Source organism: Centrocercus urophasianus, unplaced genomic scaffold (assembly GCF_019232065.1).
Source record: "Centrocercus urophasianus isolate 14NV4802_14NV808 unplaced genomic scaffold, USGS_Curo_1.0 seq_521, whole genome shotgun sequence".
In the NCBI taxonomy this organism is placed as follows: domain Eukaryota; kingdom Metazoa; phylum Chordata; class Aves; order Galliformes; family Phasianidae; genus Centrocercus; species Centrocercus urophasianus.
The window spans coordinates 1-15,999 of record NW_024885113.1 but is presented as its reverse complement, the minus strand read 5'-3'; the positions used below and the strand labels follow the sequence as shown (position 1 = coordinate 15,999).

General features: G+C 48.0%; 1 protein-coding gene across 1 annotated transcript in view; it reads right to left on the bottom strand.

Annotated features, from left to right (window-relative positions):
* The window catches only part of TAOK1 (TAO kinase 1), a 55,832-nt gene extending 39,833 nt beyond the window's left edge, over positions 1-15,999 (bottom strand). Inside the window, exon 1 of the mRNA XM_042835434.1 lies at positions 15,925-15,999. The gene's annotated coding sequence lies outside the window, so the exon portion shown is untranslated. The remainder of the gene's footprint in view (positions 1-15,924) is intronic.

The following is a 15,999-nucleotide window of genomic DNA, read 5'->3' as shown; positions in this document are numbered from 1 at the left end:
ATCTCTGCCAGTCTGCTCCCGGCTATTGTTCTCCACTCATCCACCAGCAGCAAAAGGAAAGCACAGTACAAGGCTTAGAAGTAAGAAGTCATAAATGGCTGAGAAGACAAACTAAACTGCAAGAGAAAATGTGCAAGAGTTGAAAGCGATACATAAGCAAGCCATGGGAAGTGCTCAGACTTGAAAAACAAGGGAATAGCCCATAAAACGTAAGAGCCAAAGATAGATATAACAGAGTGAAGGCATGAACCATCTAAGCTATAAAGAGCAAAACCAACCTGCGGAAATTGCTCCACAGATACCACATCCAAGAGGCACAAACTCTGCTTTTACACTGCATGTTTCCAGGAGGAAGAACATCCCAGCTGGGCCGGGTGAAGCTCTGGGGATGCCCCTGGCACCTCACACAGAGGTGACCCACTGCCAGGACCAAGCACAGCACATCCATAGTGCTGTCCTTCAGGGCCGAGCAAACATCAGTTCATCAAAGCACACCTGGTTACGAGAAGGGCCCACTTTGTTTAACACAAGGGATATTACACGTATGTAAGCTTCTTATTTTGGTTTGTAACTCAAAGCAGGTCCAAAAAAGCAGAGCATATTTCAGCACCAGAATCATTTGAAGCCTTCTGCTGCAGCACGATTTGTTCTGCTGGGTTCTCTGCTCCCAGAAGTGGAGTTACCTTCACTGAGCCATGATTTCATCCCACGAGCACCTCCTTTCCTGCTGGAATTCCCCAAAGGGAAGGCGACTGGTCCTGTTTTACTCCAGCTCAAGCTAAGTATTTATTCTTCCTGTCCTCACATGACTGAGCAGAAAAACTTTTTAAATAGCACACAGCAAGAGGATTAGTCCAAGCACACACACAAAAAACCCAAAATAAAACAACAGCAAAGAACATCTTTCTCACCATTTTACCTAGCTGAGGAAATGCTGCTCCTTTGATCCTACAAGGCCTACACTGCTTCCCTCTACGCCTTCTACTTACAACAAAGAGGTTTTCAGTCTGTGCTAAGATAAAAAGGACACTCTTAATTTTGAGTGTGCTTATTTCAACTAATCCACACAACAACTCAGGCAGCAGTGGCTCAGGAGCTGGATATCTCTCAATGGGACAGTTAAGCTCACAGCACTGTAGGTCCTGCTAAGTCCCATACCTGCTGTTTGAAGCAGCTATATGATAGAATCCAGGCGTCAAATGATGGCCAGCTCCCTAAGGGCTTCTTAAAGCCACCACTCTGATCACCAGGCTGCTCCAGAACCCCATCCTGTTTGGATTAGGAGCCCATTTAAGAACTGATTAAGACTGATTTACAGTTTGTATTTATCATTTGTCAGTTCACACTTTACTCTTTTTGCTGCACCGCCTTCAAAAGTTTAAACAGTTTTCTCTTCCCTTTTTCATCCTGAGGGAGAAGCACAAGCCCAGGGCTGTGCTGTGCTTCAGTCAGTCCTACAGTCACCACGTTATCAGTGGATGCACCCAAGTTGTTCATATCTCTCCTTCCTGACAAACCACAGCTTCATGCAGGATCTCTGCTGTCACTGCACAGCCATGCACTTCGTTCGGTCCCATCCATGCTCCCATGACTGCAAATCCTCCGGCTCATTCCGTCCTTCTGAGCAAGCTGCCAGCTTTGTCCTGGCCAGGACAGTCCCCCCTTGTAACCTCTCCATCGCCAGGCCTGAGAAATGCTGGCATTGCACCCGGAGGCTGGGTGGGAACGCAGAGACCTCCCTCCCCTGGCACAGAGGGAGGTATGTGCTCTGTTTACCCAGAAATTTCGGGCATGTCTGCTGAAATTCCATAAAACTGAAAGATTTATTGTAGAAGCTCTGACGTCACTTTCACACAGGATCAGGCATTCTGGCAGCAAAGCAGGAGATTGAAGCTGAAGTTTGTAGCGGCCTGCTTTCCCAGTCCAGGCAATCACAGGTCTGTGTGCTAAATTACAGCTGTTCTGATTGCTGACATCTTATCTGCCATGTACTTATAGACCCATTACCATGGTAACCAAATTCCTCAGAACATACAGCGTGATTTTTGTATCTAGTGTATTAGAACAAAATTATTAAGGTTACAAAGGCAAGCAACTCCAAAATTAGAAAGTGTCAGAACTCATCCTGCCAGCTCCTTGCCAACCCATCACTGCTCACTGCCTTCCTCCCCTCTGCTGCGCACCTCCAGCTCTCCATCAGCCCCAACCTCTCCTTCTTTTGGTTTCACAAGCTTGCATAAAACAAGTCAACCTGTTACAACTGGCCTACATCACTGTGATCTCTGTGTATCACTAGGAGGATGATGCACGGGTGGACTGCTCAAGTGCTAGGGGTTCCTTCAGTACCACCACCTACAGGTACTGTAAAACTGAAATGTGGAATTGCTTTCAGCAGAATGCACCCAGTGAACAGACCACAGCTACCTTCACTGGTCTACTAAAACATCCAGCACGTTGTGGACTTAGGCACCCTGCTGCTTAGCTGCCTCTGCACAGGTAGACAGGTCTGGTCACGGCGCACACAGAAGGTAAATGGGTCCATCTTTTCCCCACATTGTCCTGGATATAAGCATGGAGGAGGTAGGTGAACATTTGCACCTGAAGGAAATACTTGGAACAACACAGGAACAATGTGCACAAAGCAGGTTCTAGTGCCCAAGGTCCATTCCATGTGGGTTGCCTCTGACCAGAAGCATCTTCAAAAACGTTTCTCCTGTGCACCAATTCCTCTGCTCCCAAGCAAGAAATGCTGCACTTTCTTCTAGACTGAAGTACTCAAGTTGCTTGAATGTACCTAGTAAGCATTAAAGTATTTTAAGGCTGAAAAGGTAATTTCAGCTACAGTAAAAACACATCCATCCTAAATTTGACAGAAAGCTGCAATCAGGAACTGGCCTGTTCCAACAGCACAGATCTGATGGCACATTTTATAGTTCATAGGTTCTTTGTGTGCTCACACACAAGGCTGCTTAATCCAGCTGCTCTCACTGATCATTCACAAAAGGAAATGAATGAAAAAAAATATACCAGCGACCACCTCCACCTCTACTCTTCAGCTGAGGGGAACAATAATTTGATTGCTGCAGTCAGATGAGACTATTTCCTGTGCCTTTAAAGAAGAGGTTAATTGAGATATGGTGGAGCCTGCCCTCCCTTAGGCTTTCTGAAAGCAAGGTTGTTGTCCTACCCGACTCAAGGAGCCTGGCCTTGGCTTTTGCATGAGGAGGGAGCTACTAGCAAGTGACTTTTCTGACAGTGACCTTTGAGAGATGCAGTAAAGCAATGGCGTTGTAAAGAAAAAGCCAATTAAAATAATCTTATACTCCTCCATAAGCACTCACTGCAGGCAGGGATTGAGCTGGATGCCCGCACTTTGCTGGCTGGCAGCAGCAGCTCCCATGAAGAGCCTTAGATCCAAAGGCAATCAGTGACTTCAGCAAAGCCAGACCATGCTAGCCAGAGAGACAAGCAGCCATTGCACACGGAGGCTGAAGATAATAGAAGTGTTGCTGCCCAGAGCTGCAACCACGTTGTGCAGCTTGAGTGGGATTAAGATGCATGGTCTGAAGGGTTTCCTTGGGGTTGTCTGCAAATATACACCACAGTGGTCTGGTTCTGTTAGGATACAGAAGAAGTAACGTGGCAGAGAGCAAGGACAGGCGTGGAACAGTCCCACATGAGGACAGACAGATCTTGCTGAGGGATGCTGGACATTTTCAAAAAGCCACCATCTGCTGTGGTTTGGTTTTGTTGGGTTTTTGTGTTGTTGTTTTTCCTTTGCATTCATTACCTGCTTTTGTTCTGTTGGTTAAAAGTCAAATAAAGTCATATCTCTGAAATAGAGACAATACATTCTGAAGCTGATTCATTATCAGTCTGTGGTATCCAAACACTGTCAACACAGCTTGAAGAAAGCTGATCATAACTATTGCTCCCAGTCTGCAGAATGAGGAAAACAGCTTTGCATGACTAACATCAACCATGTCAATGCAATGCAGACCACACCTATGGGATCTCCTCTCACAGGTTCACAGGCATTCATCGAGTCTTACAGTGGGTCTGGAAAAATGTGCTCCTTCTCCCTTTTTCCCCAGTTCTCCTACAAAGCTATTATTTAACTGGCAAAGTATCAGACCTGGACTTTCACTGAAGATATTTGTCGAGCACTTAGGAGAGCTGCAATAAACACTCTTAGCTTATAGACAAGACATAAAGTATATGAATAAGAGGTGACCTAAGATCACAGAAGCTCACAGCAAGAACAGAAGGGTCTGACGCTGTCCCTTATGCCAAGTGTTAAATGATCAAGATCTGGGTTTTTGTTCTGGGGTTTTCACTTTCTCTTTTTTTTTTTTTTCCAAGTTCCACCCAGTGCCCAGCTTGTTACATGAAGGAATGGTACCATTTAGCTGATTTTGTGCTACAGCAGATCTAGAATGGCTAGCAGCTTCTGACTTGGGACCAGCAGTCTGCACAAAGCCAGAGAACACGGCGGCTGAAGGCTGTCTGTGCAGCAGGAGCAGCACCAAGGCAGACGTTATCAAATTCCTTTCCTACCTCTTTGGGTCTCAGGAGACAAGCATCTTCATCACAAACAACAACAATCAAAGCCAAAAACCCTCACATCTTTCTGACAGTTTCATCCAAGCAGTCAGCTCTAAATGGGCACAGAGAAAATGTTCCTTGCCCCTAGAGGCTGCCTGCGAAGGGCACTAGGAGGGTGTCACAGCAGAGCAATGCACACAAGTCCTGCACCACTGCAGTCTGCACTGCACTACTCCAGGGATAAACAACATTCCAATCTCCACAACCTCCCAGGCTGTCAATCTGACACCTTTTGTGAATACTAAATTCACACATACAAAGAACTTTCTTCTCTGTGGGTTCTAAAACATCTCACGTGCCATTTCCTACCGCTACCTGAACGAGTGGCACAATTTCATACCTGGCATCCTGAAGGCTCTTTTTCAGCAGTTTGGAATAATGGATTATGCCTTTTGTTTGTCAGTAGGGACAGACAAATAAGAAAGAAAACCACAGTTAAGTTTCAAGCAGCATTTCCTTTATGAAAAGGAAGATCTATTCGCTGACTGCTCTTGTTGGCTGATAAACAAAGGGAAAGTCAGGTGTCCATTCTACAAATTCTAAGGATCCTGTATTTTAAGGAGGGAAAGTAGGACAACCCCCTGATACCCAAGAACCGACACAGAAAGCCAGGGCTGCTCCCTCATCACGCATGCAGGTCAGCCCTGCAGCCCAGCTGGACAGGGAGTTACTGAGCACTCAACACTCCATGCCAGAGAACAGCATTTCCTTGTTGGATGAAGCTATAAAGAGCACCCAAGCAGCAGTCAGGTTTCTTGAAGGCAGCAGGGCAAGGAGCACCAGTTCCAGCAGTGCTGCTGCCCACGAGCTCACAGCATCCAGACATCTTGGAGACCACCAACCCACCCTCTAAGGACCCATGTTCAGAGCTCATGGCCTCCAACTACCTAAAATCACCCGTCTGCAGATCACTGTGCAAAGTCACTGTGACTGAGGGAATAGCCAGAGCTCTAGCCTGAAGAACAACAAACCTGTCAGTATCTACCTGGGCCACACCGCCCAGTGCAGCCAACCAACCACACAGAAGGCAGCTCTTCCTCTGAATTCCTCAGGCCAGAACAGAACCAGCATGGTTCTATCAGCCCTATCCTTGGGTTGGCTGCTCCCCTGGCCCTGCAGTCCTGGAGGAAAGCTGTCAGTGCCACCAACATTTACATGAACACCCAACGTAGGGGCTGCTCCGTGCACAACCAGGGCACAAGTCGCTATGCAGGGCTTATGTGGATGTCTGCAAAACAGTGGGAACAGAAAGGTTATGCTAAAAGAAAGCAGATCCCCCAGGCAATGGGGACCAAGATATTTATAAACTAGAAATACATTTGCATCTGGCACATAAGATGCATCACATCCTTTACTACCTACAGCACACACTGCAGGAGGAGAAGAAATGGAGAAAAGAAATAAGCGTGCTTCTCTCACACCCTTTTATTCTGTTAAACTAATTCCTGCTGTAAGAAGTCAGCTTGAGAGCTCCTTTCAAAGAAAAAAGGGGGAGGGAGGGGAGGAAGAATCAGATCTACTTGTTTTCTGCATTTGGCATTCTGGTCTCATCCCCTGGTTCTGTGTTCCTGGAGGATGTCGAAGCGCAGACCTCGCAGAACGATGACATCACACGTACAAAAAAAGCAAAGCCCCCACGGGAGCAAGGAGCTCTCAGGCAGATGAGATGAAAACTTCAGCTCCTGACTGGTAGCACTCAGGTAACTCAAACTCAGCATGCCCATGGCTAAGAGAATTTTCCCTTGGAAATGTGGCCCAGGAGAGCAGTTCCAAGCAGGAGAAGGTGATGATCCCAATGCTTGCCAGGCCAGCAGGATTAAAGTTAAGAGTTTACCGCTGGCTTATACAGACACCTTGAGCACCACCTCCTTTAATACTTGTTTTATTCTTGTTTAAAAGTTGCATAGGCAAGTGGCTTCTACTACAGTGAAACAAAGCAAAGTACAGCACATCGCTGCAAAGCACATCTAAGTCACTGCAAATTTGGAACCACTGTTACTGAAAGGCTTTACAAAATTATTTGTCCCTGTGAAATAAATGTCCTACAGAACACCATGCAGAGCATGTGCAGCACTCTGCACCAGAGACAGAGGGATTTCGAGGTGTGCACGCATGCAGAAAGTCACATCTGCAGATGGAAGCCCACGCTTCCTGCAGTGAGAGTCATTCATACCTTGTCTGTATCTATTAAAGCTTGCGAGAGCCCATGTTAGAAGCACACAGACCAGCTGCCCATGTCACAAGCAGATTTATCCTTCAGGTAACACTTGAACCCAGCAGACCGACACTGCCAGCGAGCTCGGAAATAACAGACTTCAGTGAGAAAAATCTTGAAGAGAAAATCTTGGAAGAAAACCTCCAGGAAGCTTCCTGGAGATTCGAGACACCTGACCAGATGCTGCCCCACCATTTTCCTTGCTCCTAACTACTTCTGACTTTGTTTTAAACGAAACACACATGAAAAACAGCAAGGCAAAAAGAAACAGGAAAATTACAGAAGGGGAAGGTATATTAAACTGCTGGTGATCCCACATCCCTATCCCACTGATAGCCACTGAACAGCACGACGGTTACAAATCATTCCAGAGCTCTTTGCTTTGACTTTTTGGTAATTAAATACAAAATTAATGAGATTGCCATCACCACCTTGTGCACAAGCTAATCAGTATTAGAGCCTGCTCAATTCAGACAGAATATTAATAGTTTCTCCAAACAGCTGAACAAACACGGCCTTCCTATTAACTGAGGGGCAATGCTGCAATGGCAGCACCAACTAACCAGGTACTGGACTGAGATTTTGTCCAGAACAAGCCTTTTTAAGGACACCATCACACCAGAGCATTCACAGCCCCCTACATCTGCCAAGTCCTATTATTACTGCTCACCTTCTACCTTGAGATATCCTGGCAAAATGGGACAAAATGCAATCACAAATTTCTGTCAAGCAGCTGAAATTTTCTGTAGGGCTTGAAAGTAAAAGGGAAGGCACTGGAATATTACTGAAATACTTCAATGTCTTGCCCCAGTAATTGAAAAGAAACAAACAGCTGCCATGAAGGAAGCACCAAAAGGAGGTGGCAGCTCCGTTCATGGAAAGGACTTTACTGAGACAGCTCAAGTCCAAGACCTGTTGTATCACAGGGACCCAACAAAGCGTGCTGCATCCTGCTGGGTTACCCTCGGAAACTCGTCAGGACAGACTGACAGTGACCATCAGTGTAATTCTGTCTGTGGATTTGCAGAACATACTTTAGTGGTGAGGCCCTATGTGTCACGCACTTAGCAATGCTAATCGCAGGCATGAAATCACAAAGAGAAAACCCCTAAATCAGCAGGTGCTCGGTGCCTCCAAACCAGAAAATGAGCAGACAGGCAGATCGTAACTCACACGGCACGCTCCTCGCGCTGCTCCGCATCATCTTTGCTCCTTCAGCAGCCTCACAAACTGCTAGGTACAGCTGGCAATCACAGCATCGTTCAGGTTGGAGAAGAGCTCCCGGATCCTCAAGTCCAACCCCAACCCACCCCTCCATGCTGCTGACCGTGCCCCTAAACCCACATCTCCCTGTGCCTTGAACACCTCCAGTGCTTGCTCAGCACAGCATGCCGACAGCTCACAGCTCCTCCTTCTTCCCAGTGCATCAGGTGGGAACGCTTTCCGCTCCTCATGAACATCAGTATGTGCATTACACAGCAGCCAGACCCTTAAGAAGATGGGAGATCCAGCTGTGGTAGGGGCTGCACGAACAGGACTAACAGCCTCTGCACATCTCCACAAGGATGTCCGGTTTTGCAGCGACATCCACACACAGTGCTTTCACTCAGCTGCTGCCATGGCAATGCTGGGCATTCGCTCCTTCCTCCACCTGCACTTTTGCACCTCACCTCAAGAATGTGAAAAATAAATAGGCATCCATCACCTGTTTCAAATTCTTTGAGATTTAGGGATGAAATTAAGAACTGGGAATTACTATTATCAAGCTGTCAGCTCAGAGGAAAGTATAAAAGCATCACATATTTAAGACAATCTTTCCGTATTACAGGTTACTTTAATTTCTATTTGTGTGTTAATACTTCATTTGTCATGATATTAATATTAATGATACCTATTTCTATTTAAACATAACAATATTTGCAACGCCGACAAAACGAGCTGTGATTATAACAACTTATAGTCACTACAGCCATCAGTTTTCAATAGCAGGGAGTGCAGAGGGAGGGCTGTGCCCTGGTGCTGGGCTGCCTGCACTGCCCACAGTCCCTGCGACAGGGGAAAATGCAACACCCAAAAAGCTTGGAAACACCGATTCACACGTTATTTCAGGAGACTGGGGCTGAGAAGAAGAAACACCTGCCTGTATTTGGAAAAATTTAGGGGTTTTACCAAAATGTTTAAAAAAAAAATCCACGGGTGTGTGTACCAAAACCTGAATGCCAGCTCTTTTCTAATAAACGACAATTATTTAAATGTTCTTCATGTCCTTCTAATTGCAACTCAGTGTGCACAAACCACGTTCTTTGTAAATAAACCATTTTCATGTTAGTCCAGTATCCCAAGTGCTCTGCTTGTTATTGTCAAATCGGGAACAAATCCTCTGTCCAATCTTGGCTTTGCAAACAAATTTAAAACATGTGTATTGCAACGAAAACAAAAGTAGCAGTAAGGATGAGGTCTTGCTTTTTCCACAACTGATTTTACGCAGGACAAAAAGCAAACACGAAAAAAGAAGTGAATTTTTCTTCAATCCAGGTCATCGTAGCATTGAGGAACCTGAGCTCCATCTTCCCAACCAGCAAGAAAGTGGAATTCTGAGCACTGGTGAGCCCAGCACTGCTCACAGGCCTTCAGCAAAGGAGCTGATCCAGCAGGAGCCTGGTGCACACCTAAGCCAGCAGCTTGCAGCCACATCTCCTCATACCAGGAGAAGGAAACATCTCCAGCAGCCACCATGCACGCCAGCTGAGCTCAGGCTCATCCTCACAAACCTTTCCCACCTCCTGTCCGCCCCTGGGTACCCGGCATGGCTGCTGGAACGGCGATGCTCTCAGCTTCACCTGCCCGTGTGTTGCGCTCACTGGAGGAAAAACAATCTCCTGTTCTCCACCAAGGAAAGGTGCTCAGCATTCAGATGGGCTTGCCTGCATTCTTGCTGCAAAACGGGCAGGTCCCAGCAAGAATTAACACGAGGTTCTACCACACACCTCCAGCCAGAGACCAACCTGGTTTTAAATACTTCAAAGCGTGAGTTAGAGGGGGGTTTGTGTGGAATGGGAAGAAGGAAAATGAAGCCAAACACTCAGGTAAGAGTTCAAGGTTTGCCTATGTGGCAATTAACCTATAGGGAAAAAGGAGCTTGGCGTTCTCAGTAAGGCTCTTCTCTGAAACACATCATTATTTCCTTCCCAATGCTGATATGCACTTCTAGACGCCAGGGTGGGATTCTGTCAAGGCCTGGATTACCTTCTTCTTTAATTAAAATGGCAAACCTTCACAAAAACCTCAACCTCACAGCCTTCCTCTGCACTAGGATACACTGAGCAGCCATACAGTGGGGTCTGTACCAGTCCAGCTGATGCCAGGGAAAATCCTCTCACTGCAATGCATTCAGTCCTTGCGGGCGGTGGAACAAGATCACTACAGTGCGTGGTTCTCCAGACAAGGCTCAGATAAGCTGAGAGTGATGAAAAAGCCCAAGGAGACATGGAAGGGCCATGGGTTTGAAGACAGCAGACCTGTGTGCATTTGAGATCTAAAAAAGTAGAGAGCTTACCTAGGGGTACAGGGTCAAACCATACAGAAATAGATTCCAAAGCCAGAGTTTAACTAGTTTGCTATCTAGGCCAAGAAACAGTTCTGGAACGCATTTAACACAGTTTAATTGCATCAAATCGTGCCTGGCCCAGAACTGATTTTAACAACTGTCAACTGCTTTTTGGAGCAGGCAAAGCCAAAAAAAAAAAAAGAAAAGAGGATCACGGCACACAGTTTACCCTGTGAAGAACATACAGGCAACCCAAACATTCACAGCACCGGGGAAAAACGAGGCGTGCTCCAATCCCATGATCTGCCCTCAGATTGGGTTACAAGGAAGTGGGGACTGGGAGGAGCTGACAGCAGTGACAACCACGGCCCAGAGCTCCAGAAACATGTTGCACTGCCACTGGGACACAGCTTGAGAAATCCTAATAACCGATGGTTTCCCATGGAGAAAGTTCCTGCGCTACTTACTGTATGCTCGTGGCCTATTTGAGGAGCAGCATTAGCAAAAATAACCTCTCCTCTCATCTCCTTGGCTGGGGGAGGGAGGGAGCCAACAATGACGGGGGGAGGGATTGGGGTGAGAGCAACAATTGCATATCAAGGAGGAGGGAAACGAAAATAACCAACATGTGCAATCCCACATGTGATTTCTTCCAATAAATCCCACGGCAGCAGCTCCCTGGGAACAGGCTCCTGGGTCTGCTGCTGCCTCTGAGCAGCGGTACGTCAGGGAAGAGGAAGGATTTCTGGATGTTTGGAAAACAGGCTGAACACATGGATGGGGAACAAGCCAAAAGCTGTTACAAGAAACGTTCCCCATCCTTTCAGCATGCTTGAATTCACATATTCCCCTTTCCCATGCTCCTGGGTCCCAAGGCTTTCCTCAGGTTAGAAATTGGCCCAGAGCAGAACGAAGCGAAGCCAAAGCAGCAAGGAGAGGTGCTCGTGCAGAGGGCTCCGGCTGCTCCAAGCGCTGGTGCAGGGCGCAGAAGGGAAGAAAACGGGATTTTAGCTTAGCTGAAGAGAAAGACTGAAAACAACTCCATTCACATTTTAAAAATTCGAGTGCACTACGCATTGGCTTGCAAAGCTACAAGCAGGGATGGCTGAGACTAACATTAAATATCAAAGTCTCCTTTTCAAATGTGACTCGACTTCCCGCACGCACAGCAAGAGCTTTGGAGCAAACCCACAGACCCCCCATTCTGACAGAAGGCCATCCCACCAACTGCACGAGTGGAGGAGGGAACGTTTGACACACAGAACATCAGCATGGCTGCAGGCAGGGCCACCCCGGGGGTCAGCAGAAGATGACAGCGCAGAGAACTGCAGAGCCTGCCAGCTCCCAGCGCTGTGCTGCTTTCCTGCTTTCCTCGAGGTCTAAGTTTTCCCCCAAACAAAACACTTCTGCTCTTCCCCTCTCAAAGGACAATATCTAATATGGAACTCTCATGCTGTCACCCCATCCTGACCTCTAGAGAAAATCAAAACTCTTTCTAGCCAAGCAATACAGCAGGCAAAACTATCACCTGCTGCCCGCTCCTATCAAGGAGCCATCATCTCGTGCTCAGAGTCTGCTGGGCCATCCTCATCATGCCTCCAAGAAAAGGGAGACATCACCTCCATGCTACCAGGTAGATGCCCAACCAACTCAGCAAGCTGAGTAAAGCAGGGGGGCTTTTCTATTTAGAGAAAACGTATTGCTGCTTTGGCTGCTTCCCGCTGTGTTTACAGTGGCTACCTTGCCTTTTCTTCTGCCAAAGAAACCAGGAGGGTTTAGCAGGATGTTAAAAGCAAAATAAAAGCGTCAAGAGTGACCAGTGTAATAATTTCTGACAAAGTATTGCGAGTTCTCAATGGTTTCCCTTTGGTATTGAAAAAAAAGCAAACAAAAAAAACCCTATAATTCCAGTGATCACCAAATATTTGTTTGAAAAAACGCTTTGAGAATCCATGTTTGGAGCACCCACTGTGCTGCCCAATGCCTACTGCGTTTCAAAGGACCTTCAGAAAGTATTTCTTCCTCCATGTTTTGTGCTGTAAATGAGCACTCAGATAAGGAGGAAGGAATACAGTGCTTAAAAGCCAACTGTGCTTTAAGCTGCTCTCCATCCTTTCCTCCTGTTTCGTGCGCTCCTTTTCCCCTCAGACACTTTGCACTTCACCTCTAATTTCATGTTCCTACATTTTGAGTTCTGCTTTCACTCTTTGTGCTGCAGCTCTGCACAGCTGAGCTCCCTCTGGAACTTCACATGAGGGGATTAGTGGTTTTCTGACCCTCCATCCAATGAATTTTTTCTAGCCTCTTCTCAATGCAGAAATCAATGTACGATGAGCATCTCCTCAGCCCATTAGAGAGCAACGAGAACAAAGAATCCCCAAACCCAGCTGCCACGTATTCTGGGAAAAGTGCCACCAACAGCCACCTATCTCCAAGCATTTCTCTGGTCAAACCGTGGCTGCACAAACCCACCTCAGTGCTGGGGTTCTCCAGCACTCACCCAGCAGCTCACGAACCTGCTGCAGCTCACCAAAACGGCACAACATCACTGGATGTTTCCTTGGGTTTGCTCTCTGCTGCTGAGGCTGAAGGGGCTCAGTGCAGGGTCAAAGAGAAGAGTCACTGCAGAGACACACGTGGGACAGAGGGCGGAGGATGGGCCTTGCAACAAAATGGACCTCTGGGGCCTCGGGAGCCCACTGAAGAGCACGGAGATCTGTTCTGCACCAAGCAGAGCGTTTTGTGGAAGGCAGAGGTTGTGTTCACAAGTGACAGTAGGCAGGATGGCCAACCAGCCCAGAAGGCATGAAGCCACCCCATCCTGCCACAACGGCCAGCCAAGGGAGGACATCAAAGTCATCCACAACTGAGCCCTGCCACCAGGCGCAGCAGAACCGCGCAGTGCAGCTGTGCCTCTCCTCCAGAGCTGAAGTGAAGCTTTCCCCTCTGACCACGTTTGAGTGAGGAAACAACAAAAAGCCCTCTGACCCCATGGCATGCTTGAACAGGAGACAGCTGATGGCCACTGTAATACAGAGGACAAGAGCCTGCATCACTGCTGGCAGCACCAACAGCCAGGGATCCTCAGGGCTCCTGGTGTGCACCTCCACATGTTACATGTGCTCTCAATGTGATCCTATTACGACCAGAAAACACCTGCACAATTACTAAGATCATATCCTAGAGGAGTTCCTAGAGGATATTTATCACAGCTTCTTTACCACTTCCTGGTTCATGAAGACCCAGACCAGCCCTCAACCTTTCGTAGGACAAAATATTCTGTTAAATAAACCACACGAGGAATATTTTGCAAATATTCTGTAGCCTCTACAAAGCAAGAAGAGAGGTACAGCATCACAGAAGGGCGACAGCAGCAGCACACAATGTTCCTTTGCTAGACAAGAGAATTGGAAGGCGATGTATGTGAGGCACCTGATGGAACCATGCAGGTTGCATCCAGGTGGAACCCCACTGCTCTCAGCTACTCCAGAATCTTTCAAACGGCTCTCTGAACTCTTTGCCACATCTATTGTTCTCTACAACACATCCTGGTTACAGGAAATCCACCAGTAGGATGCATCTGAAGATGTAATTATTAGTGTGATATTTGCTTCTCTTCTGATTCCATTCACCATGCTCACAAACCTGGGCTGCCTCACAACACATCAAAAATACGTCACTGCAGTGACACGACCTGATGAATTACATCGGATCAGGCAAAGATGGAAGCTGCACAAATGGGAATGTTATTTACATGGAAGTAAACGTTTAACATTCTCCAACCTCACCTACAGCAGAATCTAATGGGAGGACACGATAGATAACTTCTTCCAACAGTCCAACTTGAGGCCTAAGTCACCTTCTCTGTATATAATTGTAACTCCGGTCCTCTCCATGCAGCAGCTAACATTAGCCCAGTTAAAGGCAAAATAACAATAATAGTAATAATAATAAGCAAACTATCCAAAGATCTTTTACTTCAGATATTTTTTCAATGAGATTAAATGTAATTTAAGCTGTTCTACCACAATCATTTTCCATTTAGCAGCACATCCTTAACACAGGAGGAGAAAAACATCCCTCAAGTTCAAGGGATACATTGAGGTTCAAGTTCATCACTATGTCTGAGTCAACAGACAAAGGGAAGAGGGTCCTACAGAAGGCAAAGGAACCAGCAGAGGCAGGCGGGTGCCGTGGGGAATCCAATGGGAGGGCCCAACCCGGGCTGATGAGGTCTGCCCTGAGATGCCAGCAGCAAAAAACAGACACACTACTACAGGAAGGGGCAACAGAAACAAACCGGGTCTGAAGAAACATGTATCTTAAAATCCTCCTTCCTGCAACAAAAGTTGTTATTTTGTAATCGCAGAACAGGAAAACAAGCTTTCACCAGTGTCAAAATACAGCCTGGTTTTCCACGGTATTTTCAGCATCACGGTGTGCCACCACGACCGGCATTTCTCAGGAGATCTGAGCCGTACCATTCAACATTACATGTAACACCAGGGATGGTATTTTGGGAACGTTTCATCCGAAGCACTCCAAGCCGATAACCTTTATCCAAACACACAAAACAAGAGCCGCGTCCCACGCTCCACAAATAGCCTTAACGGTAAGGAATCAATAGCAGCCAAACCTTCAGGTAACATCTCAGCAATCTGCCCTTGCCACGCGGGGCCCTCAAACCTCACCAGGCGGAGGTGAAGGACGCGATGCGTTCAACTGGTTATCACACAGCCTGCCGAAATAACGACACCGAGGCAAACCGACGGGAGTCCTGCAGGCCGACGCCGTTCTGTCATTTTTTTCCCCCAGCCCCGCGGCTGACAACAACCATTTTACCGCGGCTCCCCTCGCACCGCGCCCAGCACAATGGTTCTCCTGCACCGTTCCGTATCTCCGTCGTTCACAAAGGTGAACCCGAAGGGCCCGGCGATGCTCGCGTTCTCCCCACGCGGGGTGCGGAGAGGCAGAGCCTGGACGAGATGCTTTCATCTGACACGTTAAAATGGTCGGGGAACGCTATTTGGCTAACGGGATCGGCCGATGGGGGGGGGGCCGGGCGGGGGGGAAAAAAGCGGGGAAAAAAAAAAAAAAAAAAAAAAAGGTCTTTAAAATAGGTCACTTTCCTCCAAATCCCACAGCAGCGCCGCACAAAACGGTATTTACCCCCTAGAAGTCATTAAAAAAAAAAAAAAAAACAACAACCCAGCGGCGATCATCCAACAGCTCACTGCGGGAAGGCGGGGTGCGGGCAGGCCGCAGCGGGGCCGCATCGCCGCCTCCGAGCGGAGCGGCGCGGATCCCGGGCCGGCCCGCTGTCAGCGCGGAGCAGCCGGCAGCGCCATTTCTCCTCCTCCTCCCCCGCCGCCCTCCGCCGCTCGGGGCCGGGAGCGGCGCGGAGTCCTGCGGCAGTGCCGCAGAGCGCGGCGGGGGAGGGAGGCACCGGCCCCCCCCCATCCCCATCATCCCCCCCGTCCCCATCCTCCTCCTCCCGCCCCTCCCCGAGGCTCTCCCCGCCGCCCCGGCCGAGCCCCCCGCGCCGTGCCCGCCTTACCCTCCGCCGCAGCCGGGCTGGGAGCGCCGCTCGGCCCCCCGCGGAGGAGGAGGAGGAGAGGAGGAGGAGCGGGGC